The 25,711-nt window shown below is 39.9% G+C and overlaps 1 long non-coding RNA gene across 2 annotated transcripts in view; it reads right to left on the bottom strand.

The window, feature by feature from the left end:
- Nucleotides 1-25,711, bottom strand: part of LOC109500675 — a 101,651-nt gene that overhangs the window by 26,731 nt on the left and 49,209 nt on the right. The window contains exon 4 of one of the 2 annotated variants that reach the window (XR_006599240.1): nt 16,304-25,514. The exons of the other annotated variant lie outside the window; for it this stretch is intronic. This is a non-coding gene — a long non-coding RNA (uncharacterized LOC109500675). Of the gene's footprint in view, nt 1-16,303; nt 25,515-25,711 lie in introns of those variants that run through there. 2 annotated transcript variants of the gene reach the window in all.

The raw sequence follows: 25,711 nt of genomic DNA, 5'->3' as shown, positions 1-25,711 counted from the left end.
AGAAATGGATAAATTCCTAGAAACATGTAACTGACCAAAAGTAAAGCAAGAAGAAATAGAAAATTTGAACAGAACAATTACCACCAGTGAAATCGAATTATTAAAAAAACTCCGAACAAACAAAAGCCCAGAACCAGATGGTTTCACAGACAATTTCTACCAAACATGTGAAGAAGAGTTAATACCTATTCTTCTCAAACTTTTCCAGAAAAAAGAAGAGGAAGGAAAACTTTCTTTTTTTTTTTCAATATATGAAGTTTATTGTCAAATTGGTTTCCATACAGCACCCAGTGCTCGTCCCAAAAGGTGCCCTCCTCAAGACCTATCACCCACCCTCCCCTCCCTCCCACCACCCATCAACCCTCAGTTTGTTCTCAGTTTTTAAGAGTCTCTTATGCTTTGGCTCTCTTCCACTCTAACCTCTTTTTTTTTCTTTTCCTTCTCCTCCCCCATGGGTTTCTGTTAAGTTTCTCAGGATCCACATAAGAGTGAAACCATATGGTATCTGTCTTTCTCTGTATGGCTTATTTCACTTAGCATAACACTCTCCAGTTCCATCCATATTGCTAGAAAGGGCCATATTTCATTCTTTCTCATTGCCACGTAGTACTCCATTGTGTATATAAACCACAATTTTTTTATCCATTCATCAGTTGATGGACATTTAGGCTCTTTCCAGAATTTGGCTATTGTTGAGAGTGCTGCTATAAACATTGGGGTACAAGTGCCCCTATGCATCAGTACTCCTGTAACCCTTGGGTAATTCTTAGCAGTGCTAAGGAAAACTTTCAAATTCATTCTGTGAGGTCAGGATTACCCTGATACCAAAACCAGATAAAGACACCACAATAAAAGAGGAAAAGAGAGAGAGAGAGAGAGAGAGAGAGAGAGAGAGAGAACTATAGGCCAATATCTCTGATGAACATAGATGCAAAAATCCTCAACAATACTAGCAAACCAAATCCAACAATGCATTAAAAAAAACATTCACCACAATAAAGTGAAATTTATTCCTGGAATGCAAGAATTGTTCAATACTTGCAAATCAATCATTATAATACATCACATCAATAAGGGTAAGGATAAGAACCAGAGAATCACTTTAAGAGATGCAGAAAAAGTATGTGACAAAGAATAACATCTATTCATGATAAAAACCCTCAACAAAGTAGGATTAGAGGAATATACCTCAACATGGTAAAGGCCATATATGAAAAACCCACAGTACATCACACTCAATGGGGTAACCTAAGAGCTTTTCCGCTAAGGTCAAGAACAAGGCAAGGATTTTCATTCTCACCACTTTCATTCAACAGAGTACTGGATGTCCTAGCCACGGCAATCAGATAACAAAAAGAAATAAAAGGCATCCAAATTGGTAAGGAAGAAGTAAAAATTTCATTATGTGCAGATGACATGACACTATATACAGAAAACCCTAAAGACTTTACCAAAAATCTACTAGAACTAATTAAATGAATTTAATAAAGTCAAAGGATACAAAGTCAATGTCCAGAAATCAGTTGCATTTCTATGCACTAAAAATGAAGCAGCAGAAAAATCAAATGAGAAAACAATCCCATTTATAACTGCACCAAAAATAAAAACATGCCTATGTTTAAACTTAACCAAAGAGGTGAAAGACCTATACTCTGAAAACTATACAACACAGATGACACAAAGAAATAGACAGGTATTCCATGCTCATGGACTGGAAGAACAAATATTGTTAAAACACCTATACTACCCAAAGCCATTTACAGATTTAACGCAATCTCTATCAAATAGCATTTTTTAACAGAGCTAAAACAAATAACTCTAAAATTTGTATGGAACCGTAGAAGACCCCATATAGCCAAAACGATCTTGAAAAAGAAAAACAACACTGGAGAAATTACAATTTCAGACATCAAGTTAAATTATAAAGCTGTAGCAATTAAAATACTATGATATTGGTATAAAAATAGACGTATAGATCAATAGAACAGAATAGAAAAACCCAGAAATAAACCCACAATTATATGACCAATTGATCTTTGACAAAAGAGGAAAGAATATGCAATGGGAAAAAGTCTCTTTCACAAAAGGTAGTGGGAAAACTGGACAATTACATGCAAATGAATGAAACTGGTCCACTTTCTCATACCATACACAAAAGTAAGCCCAAATGGATTAAAGACCTAAACGTGAGGGGCACCTGGGTGGCGCAGTCGGTTAAGCGTCCGACTTCAGCCAGGTCACGATCTCGCAGTCCGTGAGTTCGAGCCCCGCGTGAGGCATCTGGTCTGATGGCTCAGAGCCTGGAGCCTGTTTCCGATTCTGTGTCTTCCTCTTTCTCTGCCCCTCCCCCGTTCATGCTCTGTCTCTCTCTCTGTCCCAAAAATAAATAAACGTTGAAAAAAAAAATAAAGACCTAAACATGAGACCTGAAACCATAAAAAGTCTAGAAAAGAGCACAGGCAGTAATTTCTCTGACATCAGCTATAACAACATTATTCTCGTATGTATCCTGAGGCAAGGGAAGCAAAAGCAAAAATAATCTATTTGGACTACATCAAAACAAAAAACTTCTGCACAGTGAAAGAAACAATCACAAAGCCGAGACAGCAACCTTTGGAATGGGAGAAGATATTTGCAAATGACATATTCAATAAAGGATTAGTATCCAAAACATATAAAGAACTGATATAACTCAATACCCCCAAAATAAGTAACCCAATTAAAAAATAGGCATAAGAAATGAACAGATATTTCTCTAAGAAACATACCAGATCATCAACAGACACATGAAAAGATGCTCAATATCATCATCATCCAGGAAATGCAAATCAAAACGACAACGGCATATCATCTCACACCGGTCAGAACAGCTAAAATCAACAACACAAGAAACAATAAGCATTGGCAAGGATACTTACACTCTTGGTGAGAATGCAAACTGGTACAGCCACTGTGGAAGACAGTATGGAGGTTCCTCAAAACATTAAAAATAAAACTACCCCTATGATCTAGTAATCACACTACTGGATATTCACCCCTAAAACACAAAAACACTAATTCAAAGGGATACTTGCACCCCTATGTTTAGTGCAGCATTATTTACAATAGCCAAATTATAGAAGCACCCCAAGTGTCCACTGAGAGACAAATGGACAAAGAAGATGTGAGTATACAATGGAACGTTATTCAGACATAAAAAGAATGAAATCTTGTCATTTGCAACAACATGGATGGAACTAGAGAGTATGATGGTAAACAAAACAAGTCAGAGAAAGATCAATACCATATGATATCACTCATACATGGAATTTAAGAAATAAAACCAATCAGCAGTAAAAAGAGAGAGAGAGAGAGAGAGAGAGAGCGAGACAGACAGACAGACAGACAAACTGAGAAACAGACTTAACTATAGAGAACTGACTAGTGGTTACCAGAGAAGTGGGTAGGGGAATGGGTGAAATAGGTGAAGGGGATTAAGAGTACACTTATGATGAGCACTGAGCAATGTATAGAACTGCTGAATCACTCTATTGTATATCTAAAACTAATATAATACTGTATGTTAACTGTACTGGAATTAAAATTTAAAAATAAAAATATATAGGGCAGATATAATCTCTATTTTAGAGAAGAATGTCAAGTAATAAAAACAGAAGAAATGATGGAAAAATCACTGCCATTCTTTAGCCCAAGAGTAAAAATTAATTTAGGCAGGAAACATCAAAGATGCTTATACTATTGAGGGAAAAAATGTTAGGAACTGAATATGCACAACATCTCAAAATGCCTCACCACAGATTATTAATTACAATTAGAAAAGATTTCTTTAGCATGGAAAACACTGGAAGATACCACCTGAAAGAAGGTGATCAAACGTAATGTCACCAATGGAGGGAAAAACTGACATACTGTGTCCCCTGAAATAATTCCTTAAAGGAATACAACATAACCAGTTCAGTATTCCCACCTGAGATGCTTAACCTTAAGTGAATAATCAGAAAACAGGCAAATCCAAATTCAGGGACACTCTGAAAAGAAAAACATTCTGGATTCTTTAAAAATGTTAATACCATTAAAAAAAAAAACCTCACAAAGAGTTTGGACAATTATCCCAGATTGAAGAAAACTAAAGATATATACCAACTAAATGAAAGTCATTGTCTGTGACGGAATAATGGATCAAAACATTACAATGAATGCCCTTTGGGGGAAAACTGGGAAAATTTGAAATAAGTTGAATATTAATCATATTAAATATAAATTAAATTTTCTGAGTGCAGTTATTGTCTTGTAATTATTCAGGAGAATTCATACAGAAGTATTAAGATGTCTGCAACTAACTCTCAAATGATTCAGAAAAAAAGTACCTGTCTATATATAAAGATAAAGCAAATGATACAAACATTAACAATTAGTAAATAAAATTCTCTTGGCTCATTAAGAGAAAAAAATGCCAGCAAATGACAACATTCTGTTTTCCAGCTCTGTGCCATCTGCTAGAGCACATAATAGGACACGGATATCACGAGCAGTTCACTCTGTCTCTGTGCCCGTCTGAGAAATTCTACAAAAGCTGCCTTCTCCGACGTTTAGTTGCCTCCAATTGGGTAAAGAGAAGTCTAAATACTATATCTATGGTTGAACATCAACAGCTTATATGTTCATAGCTTCCTTCATTCAATGAAGGAAAAAGTAAGACACAGCTGAAAATCCTTTTTGGGACTACCAATCAAAATTAGGAATCTGCATCCCTCTGCGACTCACTTCCTCCTCTCATTATCCCAAGGTCTTCCGGTTTCAGAGCCAACATGTAAATACCTTGGAAGTCTTCACTCCCATCCGTACAACAGCAACAAAAGCTGAACAAACTGAGTATCAGTGACTTTCGTTGGACTCATCAGAGAATTAAGGTTGCAACGCAAATCACCTCCCTCAAATTCAGGGAATCACAACCAGGATGCTGCAGGAGTTCAGGGGATTCTACTTCCCTAGCATTGAAGCCTCTGGATCCATAGACTGGTAGGAATATTTGAATGATAATTTTGATCATGAGGCTGAATGTGGGCTAATTTCAGAGGGAGAAGACCCTGGGGGCTACTTTCTTGGGTAGGCTATACTTTTGTGGGTTTTAACTTCAGTTAACTACCAAGTTCTCACGATGAAGAGCCCAATAATAATAATAATAATAATAATAATAATAATAACAATAAATAATAAAAACAAAAACAAAACAAAAAATACCTCCTTGTTCTTTTAGGAGGGAAAAGTAAACACTTTGAAATGCACTTGGGGCGGGCCGCCTGGGTGGCTCAGTCGGTTGAGTGTCCAACTTCTGCTCAGGTCATGATCTCATGGTCTGTGAGTTCGAACCCTGCGTCGGGCTCTGTGCTGACAGCTCAGAGCCTGGAGCCTGCTTCGGATTCTGTGTCTCCCTCTCTCTCTGACTCTCCCCCATTCATGCTCTGTCTCTCTCGGTCTCAAAAATAAATAAATATTAAAAAAAAAATGAAATGCACTTGGGGCTCCCTCTATAACAATGCCTACTCGTAACCAGTATAAAAGACTATATTGGTGACTTATCTCACTGAGGCAGAAGTTAGAAGGGCAGGTACTCCACTTCAGCCCTGTTTTGCCTTTCTGACTCACCTGAAGATGTGGGAGGTGAAACTAAGAAACACCTGTGAGGGTCACAGCCCAGGGACACAGACACACTAAAGACTGAGAGCTTACTGTATGATTATAGAACATTTTCCCTCTCCTACTCCTTACCATCACATCAACAGTGCTCCAGTATATTAAAAGTGGAATGCAACTCAAACAATTATAAGGTGTAACTCTTTTTAAGGAATTCTTAGAAAAAGCCAAAGACAATAGGGGTAGATGGGCGGGAGGCAAAGATAATAGAGTAATTTGAAGCCCCTGGCACCCACAGCTATACTGTATACTAAATATGTCCAACTCTAGCCAGATTGATATAAAGCCTCATACCAAAGGCCTATTTACCTCAGTTTTTATTGCCCGATATATCAATATTCAGCTTTCAATGAAAATTACAAGTCAATGTTGGGATGAGCACTGGGTGTTGTATCTAAGTGATGAATCCTGGGAATCTACTCCCGAAACCAAGAGCACACTGTATACACTGTATGTTAGCTAACTTGACAATAATTTATATTTTTTTTAAAAAGTAACAAAAAAATAAAAAGAACCAAAAAGTTTCAACAACAACAAAAAAAAAAAAAAGAAAAAGAAAATTACAAGTCATGCTAAGAGGCAAGAAAAAACAGCATGTGAAGAGAATCAGATTCAAATGACACGGATTTTGTCAGACTATAAATTTTATCAGACTAGATGTTATCAGACGACAAATTCAAAATAACTATGATTAATCTGTTAAATCCTCTAACGATAAAGGTAGACAACATGCAAGAACAGATGGGTAATGGAGGTGGAAAGGTGGAAACTTTAAGAAAGAATCAAAAAGAAACGCTAGAAATGAAAACATGGCAACAGAAGAAAAAATGCCCTTGATTAATGCTTTTGGGTCTGATAGATTAGACACAGCAGAGGAAAATATCAGTGAGTCTAAAGGTAAGTCAATAGTAAATTCCTACACTGAAATACAAAAAAAAAAAAAAAAGAAAGGAATAAAAATTAAAAATAATATCCAATAACTGTGGGATAATTTTTAAAGGTTTAACATGTACTTAATTGGAATACCAAAAGGAACAGAAGGAATATAAAGCAGAGTAAATACAGAAGTAATAAGGCTGAGAAGTTTCTACAATTAATGACAGACACAAAACCATAGATCCAGAAAGCTGAGAGAACACCAAACAAAATAAATATAAAAATTCTACACCAAGGCATATCACACTCAAATTTCAGGAAATCAAACACAAAGAGAAAAATGTTGAAATAAGCCAGAGCTAAAAGCACCGTATCTTTAGAGGGAAAAGGAAAAAAAAAAAATGTAGCAGATTTCTCATAAGTAACCATATAAGGAAGACAGTGGAGTAAAATATTTTAAGTGCTGAAAGAAAAAAAAAATACTGCCCTAGAATTCTATATTCAGTAAAATCAGCCTTCAAAAGTGAGAAAAATCACTCTCAAACAAACAATAACTGTGGGAATTCATCACCAGCAAACCAGCCTTAAAAGAAATGTTAAAAGAAGTTCTTCAGGGATGAGGAAAATGATACAGCTCAGACGTAAGGACCTACATAAGGAAGGCAAAGCATCAGAGAATGAATAAATGAAAACAAATCTTATTTATTCTAAATTAATCTTACAGATAACTGCTCAAGATGAGAATAACCATGTATACATGATTATATCATGTAGATAAGTAAAAGGAATGACAGCACTTTTCTAAGGGATGAGAAGGAAGAACGGGGAGTTCTATGTTATCAGGTACCATCTGAGAAACAGTACAATTTTATTTGGAAGTGGCCTTAGTTAGTTGTAATATAGATTTACATCTTTAGGGAAACCACTAAGTTTTCTGGGAAGAGAAATAGACTTAATATGACAAGAGAGGAAAAGGATATAGAAGTATATAAGGTGCTCATTTAAAAACAGAAAAGGCAAGGAAAAAGGAAGATCAGACAAGAAACAGAACAGTGCAATGAAAACAGTTTGCAACCCTAGTAAAAATCGTGCAACTAGATCAATAGTTACCTTTAAGGTGAATAGTCTAAATACATCAATTAAAAGGCAAAAATTGTCAGAGCAGATTAAAAATCAAAACCCAATTGTATGTTGTCTACAAGAAACCCACTTAAAACATAAAGGTACAGATACATTAAAAGTAAGGGAGTGGAGAAAGATATGCCATACTAAGACTATGTTTAAAAAGAATGTGAATTAGCTATATTAATTTCAGACAAAGCATACTTCAGGGTAAGAAAATTATCAGGGATAAATAATTATCAGGGATAAAGATAATAATAAAGGCTCAATTCTCTAAAAAGTCATAACCTCTAACGTATATGCATCTGAGAACAGAGAATCAAAATATGTAATGCAAAAAACAATAGAATTATTTTGCATAATTATTACATAAGGCAGAAAATAATAGCATTATAAGGAGAAATAAATAAATCTATTATGGGGGCGCCTGGGTGGCTCAGTCGGTTAAACATCTGACTTCAGCTCAGGTCATGATCTCCTGGTCCCAGAGTTCAAGCTCCACGTCAGGCTCTGTGCTGTCAGCTCAAAGCCTGGAGCCTGCTTTGGATTCTGTGTCTCTCTGCCTCTCTCCTCAAGACTAAATAAACATTAAAGAAATAAATCTATTATGATAATCATAAATTCAATAACCCTGTATCAGTAAACTACTAATCTACGAAGCAAAAATCAGTAGGAATATACTGGAAATAAACAGCACCATCTATCAACTGGATCGGATTGACATTTATAGAATACTTCATCCAACATGAGCAGAATATATATTGTTATCAAGGTCACTTGGAACATTCACCAAGACAGACCACATTCTGGGCCATAAAACCTAACAAACTTAAAAGAATTGAAATTATACCAACTCTATTTTCGGACCACAATGAAATTAAACTAGAAATCAATAATAAAATGATAGTTGGATAATCCTCAAATATTTGGCGATTAAACAACATGTTTCTAAATAATAAGTGGATCAAAGAAGACTCAAGGGAAGTTTAAAAATATTTTAAACTAAATGAAAATCGAAATTTAACAGCAAAATTTGTGAGATACAGCAAAAGCAGTGTTTAGAGGAAAATTTATAGCATCAAAATGTATATATTAGAAAAGAATAAAGATCTAAAATCAATAATCTATCTGAAGTTCCACTTTAAAAAAAGAGAGAGAAAACATAAATCAAGCCTAAAGCAAGAAGAAGAAATAATAAAAATTAGAGCAGAAGTCAATGAAATTGTGTAGAGAGAAAACAATGGATTTGACTAACCAAGAAAAAAGAGAAACATAAATTACTAATGTCAGACATGATAGAGAGATCATCACTATAGATCTCAAGGACATAAATAAGAATAATATAAGAGTCCTATGAACAACTGTATGCCTACAGATATGAGAACTTAGGTGAAATGGATCGATTCTTTGACAGACACAAACTATTAAAACTCACTCATGGAGAAGCTAACAATCTAAAAAGGCCTATATCTACTAATAAAATAAAATCAGTACCTAATAATGTTACTAAAATAAAAGCGTCAGGCCCATATGGTTTCATTGGTGAATTCTATCAAGCATTTAAGAATGAGATTATATCAATTCTCTACAATCTCTTCCAGAAAACAGAATCAAAGGGCCACTAATATGACGGTTAATGTTATATGTCACCTTAGCTAGGCTTAAGTGCCCAGGTGTTTGATCAAACACTAGTCTAGATGCTGCTATGAAAGTATTTTTTTTTAGATATGATTAACATTTACATCAATAGTAGACTTTGAATAAAGCAGATTACTCTCCATAATGTGAGTGGACTTCATGCAATCAGGCGAAGGCCTAAAGAGCACACACTGAGATTTCCTAAAAAAAAAAAAGGAATTTAGTCTCGAGATTGCAACACAGAAACTCTGCCTGAGTTTCCAGCTTGCCTGCTTTGCCCTGCAAATGTTGGACTCAGATTTCAACATTAACTCTTACCTGAATTTCTAGCCTACCAGCTTGCCCTACAGATTTTGGATTTGCCAGCCCCACAGTTTTGTGAGCCAATTCCTTAAAATCTCATGTCTCTGTAGCTCGCTCGCTCTCTCTCTCTCTCTCTCTCTCTCACACACACACACCAATGTAATCTCTCAATTTCTATGAAGAATAGGAATTTTAAAATTTAAAAGCACAATACCATTTATAATAGTACAAAAAATGAACTATATAGTTATAAATGTAACAAAGTATGTACAAGGTCTATATGCTTCAGAAAACTATAAAACTCTGGAAAGAGAAATAAAATAAGATCAAAATAAATGGAGAGACATTCTGTACTCATGGATAGAAAGACTCAATAGTTTAAAATGTCAATTCTCCCCAAGATTTCCTCTGAAGATTCAATGCGATATCAATAAAAATCTGGGCAAACTGTATGATAGATATTGACGAACTTATTCAAAGTTTATGTGAAAAGGCAAAAGGCCTAAGACACCCAATAAGATACTGAGGAATATACTTGGAGAACTGGCACTCCAGAACTTACAAAAGTACTTCAAGCTATGTATATTTAATGCTACCATAGTCAAGACGGCATGGCATTGGTGAAATGAAAGCCACATACGTCAACAAACAATAGAGCACAGAAATCGACCCACACAAATGTAGTCAACTGATCTATGGATCAAGGGCAATTCAGTGGAGAAAAGATGGTCTTTCCAATACATGGTTCTGGAAAAACTGGATATCCAAATGAAGAAAAAGAAAAGGCTTTCAGGAACACCCTTGTACCATTCACAAAAATTAACCCAACATGGGTTGTAGATCTAAATATAAAATGCAAACCTATAAAACTTCTAGAAGAATATATAGTAGAAAATCTAGGTGACATTGGATTTGATGGTGAGGTTTATTTTTTTAAGGTTTTTTTTTTTTTTTTGAGAGAGAGAGAGAGCAGGGGGAGTGGCAGAGAGAGAGAGAGAGAGAGAGAGAGAGAGAGAGAGAGAGAGAGAGCGCGCATCCCAAACAGTATTTGCACTGTCAGCACAGAGCTGGATGTGGGGCTCAAACTCACGAACCATCAGATCATGATCTGAGCCAAAATCAGGAATCAGACATATCACTGACTGAGCCATCCAGGTGCCCTGATGATGAGTTTTTAGATGCAATACAAAAAAGCATGATTCATGGGCTCTCCTGGGTGGCTCAGTCAGTTAAGCATCTGATTCTTGATGGATTCTTGCTGGTGGAAATGAAAAACAGTACTGTCCCTTTGGAAAAAAGCTTGGCAGGTTTTTTTTTTTTTTTTAAACTAGACAGACTCTTATTATACAATCCAGGAATCACACTTCTAAGTTTTACCTAATGTACTTAAAAGTCCAGTCTACAGAAGAACCTGCAAGTCAATGTTTACAGTGCCTTTACTCATAATCAATGTAAGTTGGAAGCCACCTAGATGTCATTCAATAGGTCAATGCATAAACAAACTGTTTTGTTCATAATGGAATACTGTTCACCAAGAAAAGAAGATGAACTATAAAGCCATGAAGAGATATGGACGAACCTTAAATGGATATTGCTAAGCAAGAGACGCCCGCCTGAAAAAGCTACAACTGTATGATTCCAACCATGACATTCTGTAGAAGACAAAGAATAAATATGGTTTTCTGAGTTCTGGTGGGAGGGATAGAGGGTTAAATAGGTGAAACACAGCAAACCCTTAGGGCAGTGTGAATATTCTCGAAGATACTGTAGTAGTGGAGGGGTACCTGTGCCACATTGGGCTCTGCCCTGACAGTGCAGAGCCTGCTTGGGATTCATTCTCTCCCTCTCTCTCTCTCTCTTTCTCTCTCTCCCTCGCCTTCTCTCTTTCTCCCTCTCCCCAACTCACGCTGTCTCTGCATCTCTCAAAATAAATAAATAACCTTGCAAAAAAAAAAAACATACTATAATAGTGGATACATGACATTATTTTCAAAGACCACAGAATTTTATAGTGTAAAGGGTAAATCTTCATGTAGGCATTTTTTTTAATTAAGAAGTCAGGGAATGCCAGGGAAAAATTCAAGACTGACAAGAGTATCTAACTGTATCAAAAACATCTGAAACTACTTTACTGAAGGGGAAGAGAGGGAAAGCTGTGTAACTTTGGAGACTATAACTGGAGTCTGTAAGTCTAAAGGCAAATGGAATGTACATAAGCTCTGTAGTCTAGCAGACAAAATTGGTTCTTATGGGTCCATATGAATAATTCAGATACTGGAATTGAAAGCTTAAATAAATGGGCAGTGGACAATGGCAGCCAGTTTTCTCCCTGTTTCACTGGGGATTACAGATAAGCGAGGGGCAGGGAGGCTGGACTGATTCTTGTGGTAAGACATCAGCACAAATGAGTAGTGATACACGTTCAGAAGGCTACATGTAGAAATATTTACAGATAAGTGTATACACATGGTTTAGTACACAAGCATATGTTTCCTCGCTCTGTTGGCTGAGATGGCCGAGAAGTAACAACACCCAGATCTGGGTCTGCAATACCATTCTCCATGAAAAGACACCAGGACTCCTGGGAGAAATGGCCGATTCTACTATTTGGTCAATAATTATACAAGGTGAGCCTGTAGCACCTTGATGTGACAAAAAGTAAGAAAGTGCCCAAAAAATAATAAAAAAAAAAAACCAACCTAAAATGATGGGGGCATTGTCAGAAGGACACAGGAGCCACCTCAAAGAGCTACCAGTGGTCGAAGACAGAACAAAGTGAACAACAAAAATAAATTAAGTACTACAGGATTATAACCCAAAGTAGAAAATAAATATCCACAAATCCCGGCCAACACAAATAAATGACTGAATAAACAAAGAGTTGATGGAAAAGAGCAAATTTCCCCTGCAGAACACTTCCAAATGAATTATGCAGACACTCTCAAGAGGGGAGTGCATAAATCCCCACTCCTGAAATGAGGGCTTTGCATAGTGACTTTCCCCCAAAGAGTATGGCAAGAGTTTTCCCTTCACAGAGGAAAACCCGACGAACAGTATCCCAATCAAGAGATGAAGATAGATAAACATCAACAGTGGCTAAGCTATGTTGATTATATATACCCTTGATAGGATCTGTTGAAAGTGGGACTTTGTCTCCCTCAAACCCATAAGCCTAGTCTAATTATAAGAAAAACATCAGGTAAATCCTCTTTGAGGGGCATCCTACAAAATACTTGACCAGTAGTCCCAAACTGTCAAGGTCATCGAGACAAGGAAAACATAAGAAACTTCCACAGTCAAGAGGACCCTAAGGAGAGAGGACACATAAATGTAATGTGGTATCCTGAAAGGGATCCTGGAAAGGCCTCAGGCAAAATTAAAGAAATCTGAATTGAGTATGGCCTTTTAGTTAGTTAACAGTATTGTATCAATATTAGTTCATTAATTGCAACAAATGTACCATGTAAGCTATAATAATATATAATACATTATATATAATTTTATATATTAAATAAATTATATATAATTAATAATATATAATTATATATTATATAAAATATTATAGAGTATAATAGGGGAAAATGGGTACAGAGTATATAGGAACCCTGTACTATCTTTACAATTCTTTGGTACATCTAAACCTGTTCTTAAAAATAAAGTCTATTATTATTACCAAGTTCCCTTTTTTTTTCTTTTTTTTGTACCAGATGGTTCTTGCTACTGCCACTCTTAATTCAAACACTGGGCAGTTCTAATAACGGGAGAACTCTGCCATTGTGCTGACTTTTTTCTGGCTTCTGCCCTCTTAGAAAAACACAGAATGAATTTGCTTCCACGAAGTAATTTTCCAACCCCCTGAAGTCTTCCTCCCAGGGTTAAACTCAGGCTAACCTACTTTGTTATTCCTACCATTATGCAGTTTCTAAATATTTTGCCACCCCGGCCACTTTCCCGTGAATATTTACGTTTGTCAAGGAGAGGAGCGCAGACCTAAATGCATTTTTCCTATTCTATTCTGATCAGAATTGAGCAGCATATTGTTTCTTGGCTTATATTTACTTTTATCTACTACTTAAAATATACATCATGTCACTGCAGTTTTAGATCTCCATTTCAAGAAAGTGAACTAAATAGCATAAAGCCTTCTTTATACATCCTCCCCCTCATTAAAACCATTGCACTGGTGAATTTCAAAGAATTCATTTAGATTCCATACCTCAACCGGATGTTTTCATGGTTTGAAATTTACAACTGCTTTGACCAACTTTGAAAATGAATTGACAGGTTATGTCTATATGACTGAATAAGACATCCCTCACCATGCGCCCCACTCAGCAACAATTTGGCATCGATCCACAGACAAAAGCGTCATTGTGAGGGGTCTGGCATCAACCATATGCCAAGTGCCCCAGGAGGAATACTCCCTACCCATGCATTGGGTAATACACACATGGACCTTGGTCTAAGGAGCGAACCCCAAAGCGGCTCATGAACTAGCTCCAGCCTCAGTTACATACAGTCCAGGAACCCCGGGAAAACACTGTCTTAGCCAATCATCCTCTGACAAGAAAGCCTCAATAGAAGTCCAGGTTTCCAGTCGAGAAGTTCAGCACTCCACTGGAGAAAAAAAACAATCAACAAAAACCATACGGGTTTGGACACATGAGAGACTTTTCCCACATCTCTCCACTAGGGCGGCACAGCTCAGGACAAGAGAGATTTTTCTCAGACTATGATTTCCATCATGGGAGGAAAAAACATCACGTGGGGGAGCACCCTGCTTCCCTAGCTGGGCAAGACACTGCCAGAGAGGCCTCTTTCTCGCTTGCCCCATCCAAAAACCCAGGGGGAATTACATGAGTTGATGGAAGGCGTTAACTAACGTTACTGTGGTCATCATTTCCCGATATGTGGGTGTATCAAAACAACACACTGTACATCTTAAAGTCACACAATGTTCTATGTCAAGTACATCCCAAGAGAGCTAGAGAAAACCCAACTGAATGTTACTATGTTTTATGAAATTTTTTTTTGGTCGAGTATAATTGGCAACGTTACATCATTTTCAGACGCGCAACACAGTGATTCAACTTCTCTGTACATTACACTATGCTCACTACGAGCCTAGCTATCGCCTAACTCCCCGCAATGCTATCACGGTATCAGTGACTATATTCCCGATGCTGTGCTTTTTATTCCCGTGACCCAATCATCCCATGACTAGAAGCCTGTACTCCCCACTCCCCTTGGCCCATTTTACCCATACTTCTTTGCTCTGGCAAACACGAGTCTGTTCTCTGTACTTATAGGTCTGATTCTGCTTTTTGTCTATTCCTTTGTTTTGTTCTTTAGATTCCACATATGAACGAAGTCATGTGGTAGGTGTCTTTCTCAGTCTGACTTGTATCACTTAGCACACTACCCCCGAGGCTCCTCCGGGTTGTTGCAAATGGCAAGATCTCATCATTTTTCTGCCTACATAACATTCCACTGTGTACATACGTGTATGTGGGTGCACGTGCGCATGCACGCATGTATGTGTATCGCGCATCTTGCTTAGCAATTCCATCTATCAAGAGACACCTAGGTTGCTTCCATATCTCGTCTATTGTAACTAATGCCGCAATAAACATAGGAGTGCGTATAGCTTCCTATGGATTCGTGTTTTCACTTTTGTGGGTAAGTAACTGGTAGTGGAATGACTGCATCATACGGAAAAAAAGACAGTCTCTTCAGCAAGTGGTGCTGGGAAAATGGACAGCTCTGTGCACAAGAATAAAGCTGGACCACGTTCTCACCCCCTACACAAAAATAAATTCAAAATGTATTAAGGACCTAAGTGTGAGACTTGAAACCATAAAAATCCTAGAAGAGAGCACAGGCGGCAATTTCTCTGATATTGGCCATAGCAACATTTTTCTAGATATGTCTCCTCTGGCAAGCAAAAATAAATGACTGGGACTACATCAAAATGAAAAGCTTTTTCACAGCCAAGGAGACCATCAACAAAATGAAAAGGCAACCTACGGAATGGGAGAAGATGTGTGCAGATGATATATCTGATAAGGAATTAATACCCAAACTATATAACTTACACAACCGCAAAACAACCAACAATCGAACTTAAAAATGGGCAGAGGACCTGAATGGACATGTTTACAAAGAAAACATACTCATGGCCAAGAGACATATGAAAAGATGCTCAACGTCACTAATTATCAGGGAAATGTAAATCAAAACCATGTGATCCCAGCTCACACCTGTCAGAATGGCGAGAAGCAAAAGGATAAGAAATAACAAGTGTTGGCAAAGATGCAGAGAAAAAGGAAAACTTGTGCACTGCTGGTGGGAATGTAAATTGGCACAGCCACCGTGGAAAATGGTATGAAGTTTCCTCAAAAAATTAAGAGAGAGGGGCACCTGGGTGGCTCACTTGGTTAAGCGTCTGAATCTTGATTTCAGCTCAGGTCATGATCTCACCGTTCATGGGTTCCAGCCCCTCATCTGATTCTGCACTGACAGCATGTGGAGTCTCATTGGGATTCTCTCTCTCCTCTCTCTGTCTGCCCCTCCCCCCGCTTGCGCGTGCTCTCTCTCTCTCTCTCAAAATAAACAAACTTAAAAAAATATTTTAAATAATTAAAAATGGAAACACCATATGAAGTTACTATTTCAAGAAACAAAGAAACAAAGCAAATAAATAAATTGACACGTTCCCTATTGTATAAAGAGACTTACACTCAAGCCAAAGATGCATAATAAACACATTCAGACACGTGAATTTTGTTCAGCAATGGGCTTTGTATATATTAACAAAATCATAGCTCTGTCACACAGAAATATATCTCAATAGTACTTTTCCCAGAGGAGTTAACTGATGTATAAAATACATTGAATCAACACCATGGAATTTGGTGGCTCAAAGTTAGGTTTTCATGTCATGCATAAAACTGAACATAGTCATAAAATAACGCTACAGTAGAATAATTCCCAGGGGAATATAGAAGTTCTAGCGCTCAGATATGAAACCTGGAATTAGTTGCTACCTTTTTTGTGATCCAGAGTAAACCTTTCTGAACACGGCAGAGAAAGCAGTTACTTGGGAATTCTGGTGTTTGGAAAGAAGCCTTTACCTGTTTGGATGATCCTTCTTTCAAGAGATGCCAGCCTGACCCCTCTTCGAGTGTCTCCCTGAAAAGACTGATCAGGATGCCAGGTGCACAGTGTCAACTAAGATTTTCTGAACATGTTCAAAGAGGCTAGCTACCCAGATACCTAATGGATGACTAGCTCAACAGTTCAACTTTTTTTTTCATTTGTAAACATTCATCTCAAGTCTCCCCTCCTCCGAGCCTGCAGGCTTTGTTAGCAATACTGTGCTTCCCAGTAAACTATGCTGTGTTCTGTATTGTTATGTACTCTATTGCTGACTGTTTCTTGTTGGTTCTTCCTCACATTCCAAACCTTTCTGTTCAGTTGTTTGATGTTATTCATTATTGCTATTTATTAGAGTGTGCCACATATTTGTCCTTGCTGATGTCACACGGATAAACGTCGGTTAATTACGTAGCAATGATATTTAGGACTCGAGCTGTGTCCTGAGCCTCTGGCTTGCCCCCTCACTGAAAGGAAACTCAAACAGAGGAGGGCCCAGGGATCTTTTTGAATCTACCAAATGGATACACCTAATGCTGACCTAGGACAAGTCTATATAACTCTGAAATAATGCACTTGATTCATTTGGACACATAATCAATCTCATTTTATTACAGTCATGTATCTGAGAGTCCAGAAAAATGCTTGCTCTTGAAAGGACTAAGTATTGGATTTGGCACAGATGGTGGCAAATACAGTTTTCTCACTCACCTCTACACACGCACTGGAGGAGAGAAAGATTCATCTATTCTTTTACAAACAATTGAGGGGAAAACGAAGCCGGCTACTCAAGAGGCCGGGAATCTTGCTTGGTTCAAAGAGTCAGGATTCATTCTGTGGTGTCTGACAGGTTTTCCATCTCAGTCTAAGCTTGTGGTAGCTGAACTTGTCCAGCTAAGTTGCCTTTCTAACCAGCTTCCAGCCATCCTTTCTTGCAGACCCAGAGGCAGCTCAAAAGAACAAAGTTTCTTGGAGGAGTCTCCACTCTTCCTTCCTGAGTGAGCCACTGGTGCCTCTGTGAGAAGCAAGCTCTCAGAGCTGGTATCTATTCTCCCTCATTTGGTTGGAGATCCTGTTGTGTGACCACCACTGCCTCTTGTGGCCAAGCAATGAGGCTTGCAGGCCTGAAGGATCCTGGGCAACTACATCTGAATCTTCAGAAATATCGATTGTAACTGAAATTCGTTTTCATGCCTTGCTCAGAGAAATGAGGGGCGGCAGGATGATTTAATGTTGTGTGTCTAATCAGATCAATTGGTATACACTCAAGAACGGTGTGGGGAGTCTCAGGCCATGTCTAAACTCAGAGTGGAAAGGAGCCTGGCTGATTAAAGACGCCTTTCAGAGGTGGGAACTGGGCCCACCCAGGCACTGTGTCTGAGTGCCTCAGATGTGCCACCACGGACAGAGACGTCCTCAGGTCTTGCGCTGATTATGGAGCACATTGAACATACTGAGAACTGTCCCAAGTGCACAGAGGAGCCCTGACGTAGTGGAAAAAAGCAGTTACTGTTCTCAAGGAAAGTGTATGTAGAACAACAACATAATGATATGTGCTGCCATTAACCAGGTTTCTTTGACGGGATTTATTGTCATCCCTCCCTGATACACGCATACGTACACATACACTTAATAACACAAGTGTTTTGAGTCGATTTCCACACTTGGCAATTCCTACGCTACCTGAAAATGTTCTACACCAGTGCTTCTCAAACTTTAATATGCACACCAGGGAAACACCTGGGAAACAGATTCCGTTTCAGTGGGTGTGGGGTGGACCGGAGATTCTGCCTTTCTAGCACCTTCCTTGGTGATGCTCATGCTGCTGATCCATAGACCACACTGCGTAGCAAACTTCTGAACTCACAAATGGCTTCTGTTGGGATAAAAGCAAACCTCGGGACACCTGCGTGGCCTAATCAGTTAAGCGTCTGACTCTTGATCTCAGCTCGGGTCATGATGTCATGGTTGAGCCCTGTGTCATGCTCTGCACTAAGTGCACAGAGCCTGCTTGGGATTCTTTCTCTCCCTCTCTCTCTGCCACTCCCCTGCTCATGCTCACTCTGTCTCTCTCAAAATGAATAAATACACATTAAAAAAAGAAAATTATTGAAAAAAAAAACCTTCACGTGACTGACAAGGTCCTGCAGGGTCTTGTTGGCTTCTAACTCAACAGCTTCATATTCCCTCCAAGACTTGACTTGCTCTTTCCAAAGCACTGACATTGGGTTCTATTCAGTCCTCTCTCCTAGTGAAGCTCTGTCCATCTCAGAGCCTTTGTACATGCTGTATATTCTATCTGGGATGTCCTTTTCTCCCCTACCAACCTAGATAAATTTTATTCACCCTTCGGATCTCAGCTCAAACATCATTTCTTCATGACAACCTCCCCAGACTTCCCCAACTAAAAAACCTCTTTATTATTTGCTTTTATAGTATAGAACGGTTTTTACCCATTGATTTGGTGATAAAAAACTTATGTCTGTCTCTCCTGCTCGAGTATAATCTTCATCAGAGCAAGGATCTTATCTGTTTTTATCCACCAGTATATATTCCCACCACTTAGCACAGTGTTTCTTGCTTCAATTCCTAGATTTCGACAGTCTTAGAAATGGAAATCCTCACAGTAGATTTTTCAAGACAATGAAGCCCCTTATCCTTTGAACTCCCCTAGTTGGGCATTACATTGGGGCAGGAGGTGAGAGGCTTGGAGCAGCCACTGCTTGGTGAGAAATGCTTCCCCTGGCTGCAAGTTAAGACAATGGGTTTGTTTTGTTTCAGAATGCTATTGATTTATCTATCATGCTTTCAACCTTCCAAGGACAGAGGACACAATACTATTCTGCCTTAGGTCAGTTTCTTGTAGGCCTGTATGAATGACCTCCATTCAGTACCCTACCATTGGACTGGCAGCTCTTTCTGGACAGAAATTGGGTCTTTCCTTATTTCTGCTACCGTGAGCCTTGTACACCATACAAGACATTTAATAACCAACGAGGCTAAATCAAATCTGGGAACGTGTAGAGGAAAACTCTGGGCCCAGGAGAGTGTACAGTCTGGCCCACTAATATCTTCCCAAAGATTGCCAGGATAAAGCTGTGATCATTTGCCCCGTGGTTCTGTCAGTTACACAAAATGTCATGTTTCTTTTTGGATGTTGGGAACCTTAGCATCAAGTTCTGTGCAAGTGTGTGCAAGTGTGTGTGTGGTCTTTTCAGATCAAGTCAGGATACAAAAATAGATAACAAATAGTGAGATGCCTGTAAGTGCTTATGACGTACTAAATGTTCCAAACAGGTAAACACTAATTCTCGTTATTCAAAAAAATAAGTTATATTACTCTCATTTTAAAATGAGGAAATAGAGTGATTACATGACTTAGCATACAGTGAGGCCTAAATTCTGGCCTAGAGAAAGAAATTGATGACTAGAGAGGATAAAAAATGAGTTCAAGCTTCCTCAGCTGATGAGGGGCTGTATCACTGTCTCAGGACTGCCATAACAAATTACTACAAACTCAGTGGCTTACACCAAAAGAAATGTACTCTCACAGTTCTTAATACTAGATTTAAAAAAATATTGAAAGGGCCATGCTCACTCTGAAGGTTTTAAGGAAGAATCCTTTCTTGTCTCCTCTTATCTTCTGGTGGCTCCCGGAAACCCTTGGCATTCCTTGGGCTGGAGTGCATCATGTCAACCTCTGCCTCTGTCTTCACATGGCCCTTCCTCCTTCTATATGTCTCTGTGGGCTTCTCCTCTTCTTATAAGGACACCAGTGAGCACTATAGCCCATCCTAATCCAGTAAGACCTCATCTTGACTAATTATGTCTGCAAAGACGCTATCCTCAAATAAAGTCCCATTTTGAGGTTCTGTACATACGTAAAGTTTGGGGGTGCACTGTTTAACCCAGTATAGTGACTGAGCTAGTACCAAAAGTTAGCTCTAACTTGAGGCAAGGTTGTTTATACTACACCCAGCTAGCTGCCTCTGGAATTCTTTTGCCTTGGTGATTATTTCCCATACTGCATCACGACTGACTGGTCATCTCTACAGGAAAGAGGACTCTGCCCGGCTCTAAAGCTAACTCGGCAGCTTCTCTTCAAAGTGGTTGGTTGATTTGTAAGGAAGAATTGCTGACCAGTCAACTTAAAGAAGACGTAATTAGTAGATTTAGGTTTAAAAAAGAATTACATTTTGAGAAGCCAAATATTGGGAGAATAGGGCTGACTAGATACAGCTGGGTTTAGTCAACATGGAGTTTCAATCCTCAGAGCAACAGCCTCTTCTTCCATCATCATTTTCTCTCCACCCGGCATCCAAACCCCATTGGTAAGACGAGTGCTTACCTTGCAAAATACCTCCTCACTTGCAATACCAGAGCCATGCTGCTTCCCAATTGCTTGTTTGATGTTAACATTATTCTGAGAATTACATCTCATCCAACATGATATTTTAATGAGCCTTTGTCTGTTCTAGTTAAGTCATTTGGAGCTGAGCTAATGAAACAGGAATGGGGAGAGATGGTTCTCAGTGGCAGTGGCTGTTTCTGTAATTCCATGGCTTGGAATGGAATTTCCCTGAGCCCCTCTCTCTTCACCCCAAGAATGAGAAACCACAAATTCTGAGACTACTTCTGGGAATGTCCACTTCTAGGTCTGATTCCCCCATACACTTTCTTGTGGTGAGGAAGGAGGTGGAGAGCAGGCGTCCACAGAACTCCTTGTCCAGGGTCTGGATAAGTCAATCAAGGCAGGCTGGGCAAGACGTACATCAGCAATCCAGATCAGCTAAACAAAGATGGTGAGTGGGGTGTGGGAAGAAGACCACATGGTCATTTATAGGGCTGGGCTGCAGGGGGCAGCCTTGGGAGAAGAAAGAGCATTGCTAGCTGGTGGGTTAAAAGTCAGCTGAAGAGGTTCGTGTGCTCAGTCTACCAGTATGTCTTCTTCCCACAGCCCCTTCTTGACTATAATGACACCCTCAGTTCTTCCTGGTGACTGACTCCTTTCTTCGGTGTCTTAATCTCCACTTTGATCTGATTTCTTCAGTGGTCTTGGCCTCTGGGTGATATTTCTTTATGGACAATTCTTGGCACTTCCTTTATGAGACTTGGCAACCATTTATGCTTTAATATTGGATCCTTGAAGAAAGTTCCGATAAGCAAAGAGTGTGAAATGGCAAAAAGAGACGGTGTGACCTTTGCCCCCCAATAGGAAGCGTCTTGACACAGGGAATCAAATACTGGTTTCAACAGTATTGCTTGGGGTCATGGGGAGTGTCCAGTAAGTGTTGAGGCAAAGAAAGAAGGAATGGAAAGAATAAAGTGAAGAAGAGAAAGGGAAGGAGGATGGGAGAGTGGAGGGAGGGAAGAAATGTACTCCAGAGCATCATAAATACCCTTCAAGTTGGCCACAAAGCCTGGGTCCTCTGAATTACTCTGGAAGCACCCAAGCATGACTGCCAAGAGGGTCTGCAAGTTCTCGTAGAGCAAAATACCGCGAGAGAGCATTAGCCTAATGATTTAGACTACGGGTTCTAGGGCCAGAGAGACCACGGTTTGAAGGTAGGCTTTTCTCTTTTACACACATGTAAACCGGGAAAGATTTCTAACTTTGCAGAGCTCTGATTCTTCATTTGGAAGACAGGGACACTAAGTTTCTTAAAATGGGCTATTGGGGAAGAATAAATGAATGCATAATGCATGGAAAGAGCACCCAGTACAACAGTAGGCGAGGCACCAAGTCCACAGTATCTTCCCTACTTGTACAAAGCACTGCGCAGCAGAGCTGGGAGGGCTTAGGATGACTCCCCACCACCACCACCGCAGGTAGTACCTGCTTCTTCAGAAGGACCCAGTACAGGCTCAAAGCGCAAGGGTAAAGGCTGGTCCTGCGTTTCTCAAATGGCTGATTAGCCTCCGATTCTGAAGCCTTGCTTTCTTCATCCCAAGGATTTACAAGCTGAGTTCGGTGCCTTCAGTTCCTTGCGGCCCTTGCAACCTACATACTCGCAGTAGCCCACACCTATGCCATGCGGAGGAACATGGCAGGGAGATGAGACTTTGTGACACCCTTGAACTTCTTGCCTGTAACTCCGGTGCTCCTCACCATTACAGAGCATCTCTCTCCCCTGCCTTGCTGGCTTCTCCTCAGCTTGTTATTCTTACTCTTTTGTCCTGCCTTCTGCCTCCAAATGGCGTTGCTCGTCAGATGTGACACGTTGCTGGTTGGGGATTTGAGATGGCAAGCCTGGTGAAGCTGAGCGGATCAGGTTTGCTCGAGTTAATATTGTGCTTGTGGGTCAGAGACTCGGGGGGTGGACAAAGTATTGGTTTAAAAAGTGGCAGCTTTTCTCTTTTCCTAAAACGACTTGCATTTCTTAAGCCAGGCCTCTGAGGTCCTGGAAACATCCTTCTCTACAGACCCCATCAGTGATTCATGAGAGCGTTTGTCCTAGATTTACTTGGCTCTGCAGCTGAAACACGCAGTGGGCAGAAAGCTAACTTTGGAACAGGCAGAGGGTTTACCCCCTGACACCAGCATACATTTTTTTCTTCAAGCTGCGGACCAATTATATAAAGGACCACATGGAAAAACTTCATCGGAAACGAAATAAAGTGTGTCTCAGTTTAGATTCAGCCAGGCGAGAGGGGCCTGAGGCAGCCAGGGGATGAACTGAACACTGGCAACATAGGGAGACCGCCAGAGCAAAGTGGAATGTCACGGGGCTTCATGCTTCGCGACACCGGAGGTCCAGTCCACCTTTGTCCTAGATCACTTTGTGACCCTGGGTAAATAAGTCACTTGGCCTTCTCTGGCCTCAGTTTCTTCATGTGTAAAGAGAGGACCGGACCTAACAGGCTAAGTCCCTCGTAGTACAAATACGCTACCAGGTCAAGGCTAAACGCAGCTGGCCAGAGAAAGACAGATGAGAATAGGATTTGTATTCAAAGTGGACCTTGTTTTAGACAGAACATTCCTCAAGTTTCGTGTATTAGCAAGCCCTACTTAACATACGCCGGGGGAGCTTCATTTGTGAAAAACATCTCTTCGGTGAAAAATTGTTACCATCTGGTAATGAGCATGTGTCTTTTGCGGTGGCGAATAGACAGAAGCCTGAACAGACTAGCAGCTAAACCCTTAGGGGCAGAAGATGGGTACACACACACACACACACTCACACACCCCAAAACATGGACTGCATTCATCAAACAAAAATGTCTTGGTCAGAGATGACTGAGAGCAAGGAACAGATGAGGACCCCTTCAAGGGCGTTCACCACAGGGAGTCTCTTAGTTGCCCGTTTGGCAAATCACTGCATATGGTTGTGGAGTCTGTGTTGGAACTTCTGGATATTTTTTCTCCTTGTTCTTCACCCCCAGCTCCTCTCCCAGGAGCTGGCTGCCCACTGCTCACTGGCCAGGCCTGCCCTTCCAAGAGGCCCTGCACGGATGAAGGGAATCCCCAGAGACCACGACTGAGGGCAGAACCACAAAACCGAAGACAGCTTATTGACAAAAACACAGTATGCATGACAGAAGGTTATGGAATCACTTTTTTGCTTCCCTGCCTTCTGGTCTACTCATTCCCTTCTAATGGGAAACTAGTGATACACAATACTCCCCTACGAGTAGAGCAATAATGAGCCTAACACTCACTTTCTATTCGGTCCCTAGGTCTCCAGTCTTATTTATCAAGCAGGGCAAATATCATACTCCAAATCCCAAAGAGCAATTCAGACATAAAGAGATATACACACTTACTGTCTTTCTCCCCATCTTCCAAAGCCATTTACCATTTTCAAATAAAGGACCATCTCCTTATTTCCACGTGGGAAAAAAAAAAACGCATCTAATCTTATCAATTCAATACACTTTCTTTGATTGCCTACTACACTGTGGCATTGCCTGGCAATGGAGAACGAAGCAACTCGCAGATTTCCAGGGATCGATGAGACAGGGCACAGGGCGTTCCAGCTCATGCAGTGACCACACTGTCGCGCATGTGCATGGTGGTCCTGCCTCACTCCTGTCAGAGGGGTCTCCCAGGGCCTGCTGGTGTACTGCCCATTGGAAAGACATGAAAACATGACCACAGGCAGGCAAGACAAGGGGGCTCATTTTACCTCATTTTCCCCACAAATCCCACCTGTCCTTCCTCCCTCCCAGGACCCAAGTACAGTTTTATCCCTCTCTGAAAACTCACCCACGGCGATAAGTGATCTACTGCAGACTTCTATGTTATAGCAAATGTAATTTCACTGAAATGGATAACCTCTCAGATTCATTCCACCCCTGAGATACTGGGCTTCTCTGGTCATAACACATTATCTGTGTTTACAGCAGAACCACATTACTCCCACTGTTTATCTGTGTTTTGGAACCCAAACTCCACATTATCTTTGCTTGCATTTTCTTCTTCTTTTTTTAATAAAAATTGAGGTGCCAGTATTCGCCTTGATAAACTGTAAAGGAAAACTTCGCCAGCCTCCTGCCTCGTCTTTTCTCTGTGATTTCACATACCAGAGGCATGGACAGACCACCGGGTGAAGCTTGCAGGACGTCCATGTGAAGTAAGGACAAGCAGCTGCCCCTTTACCGTCGCACAGTGAAGACAACACAATGTTGCACACGGTTTCTTGGAGGAGGGGTGCTCATGAAGCAGCCCAACGCGTGGTCACATGTGAATTTCTTATTCTCCTCCACGTAGACATTTCATACATGGGCTGTTAATAGATTTGTTTACGTATTAATTAGCAATGTATGACTGTATTTCAATGTTGCCTTTTACAAAGGAGTTGTCATTCAGTGAACATTTACTGAGTGCCTGCTGTGTGCTAAGCACAGCGCGAGGCCTTGGAGCAAGTGTATAACTAGGCCCATATATATGACACAGCATGTAACACACTGTCCCTGTCTGGAG

Source organism: Felis catus, chromosome A1, assembly GCF_018350175.1.
Source record: "Felis catus isolate Fca126 chromosome A1, F.catus_Fca126_mat1.0, whole genome shotgun sequence".
Classification (NCBI taxonomy): Eukaryota; Metazoa; Chordata; class Mammalia; order Carnivora; family Felidae; genus Felis; species Felis catus.
This window is presented reverse-complemented; position numbering and strand designations above follow the sequence as displayed.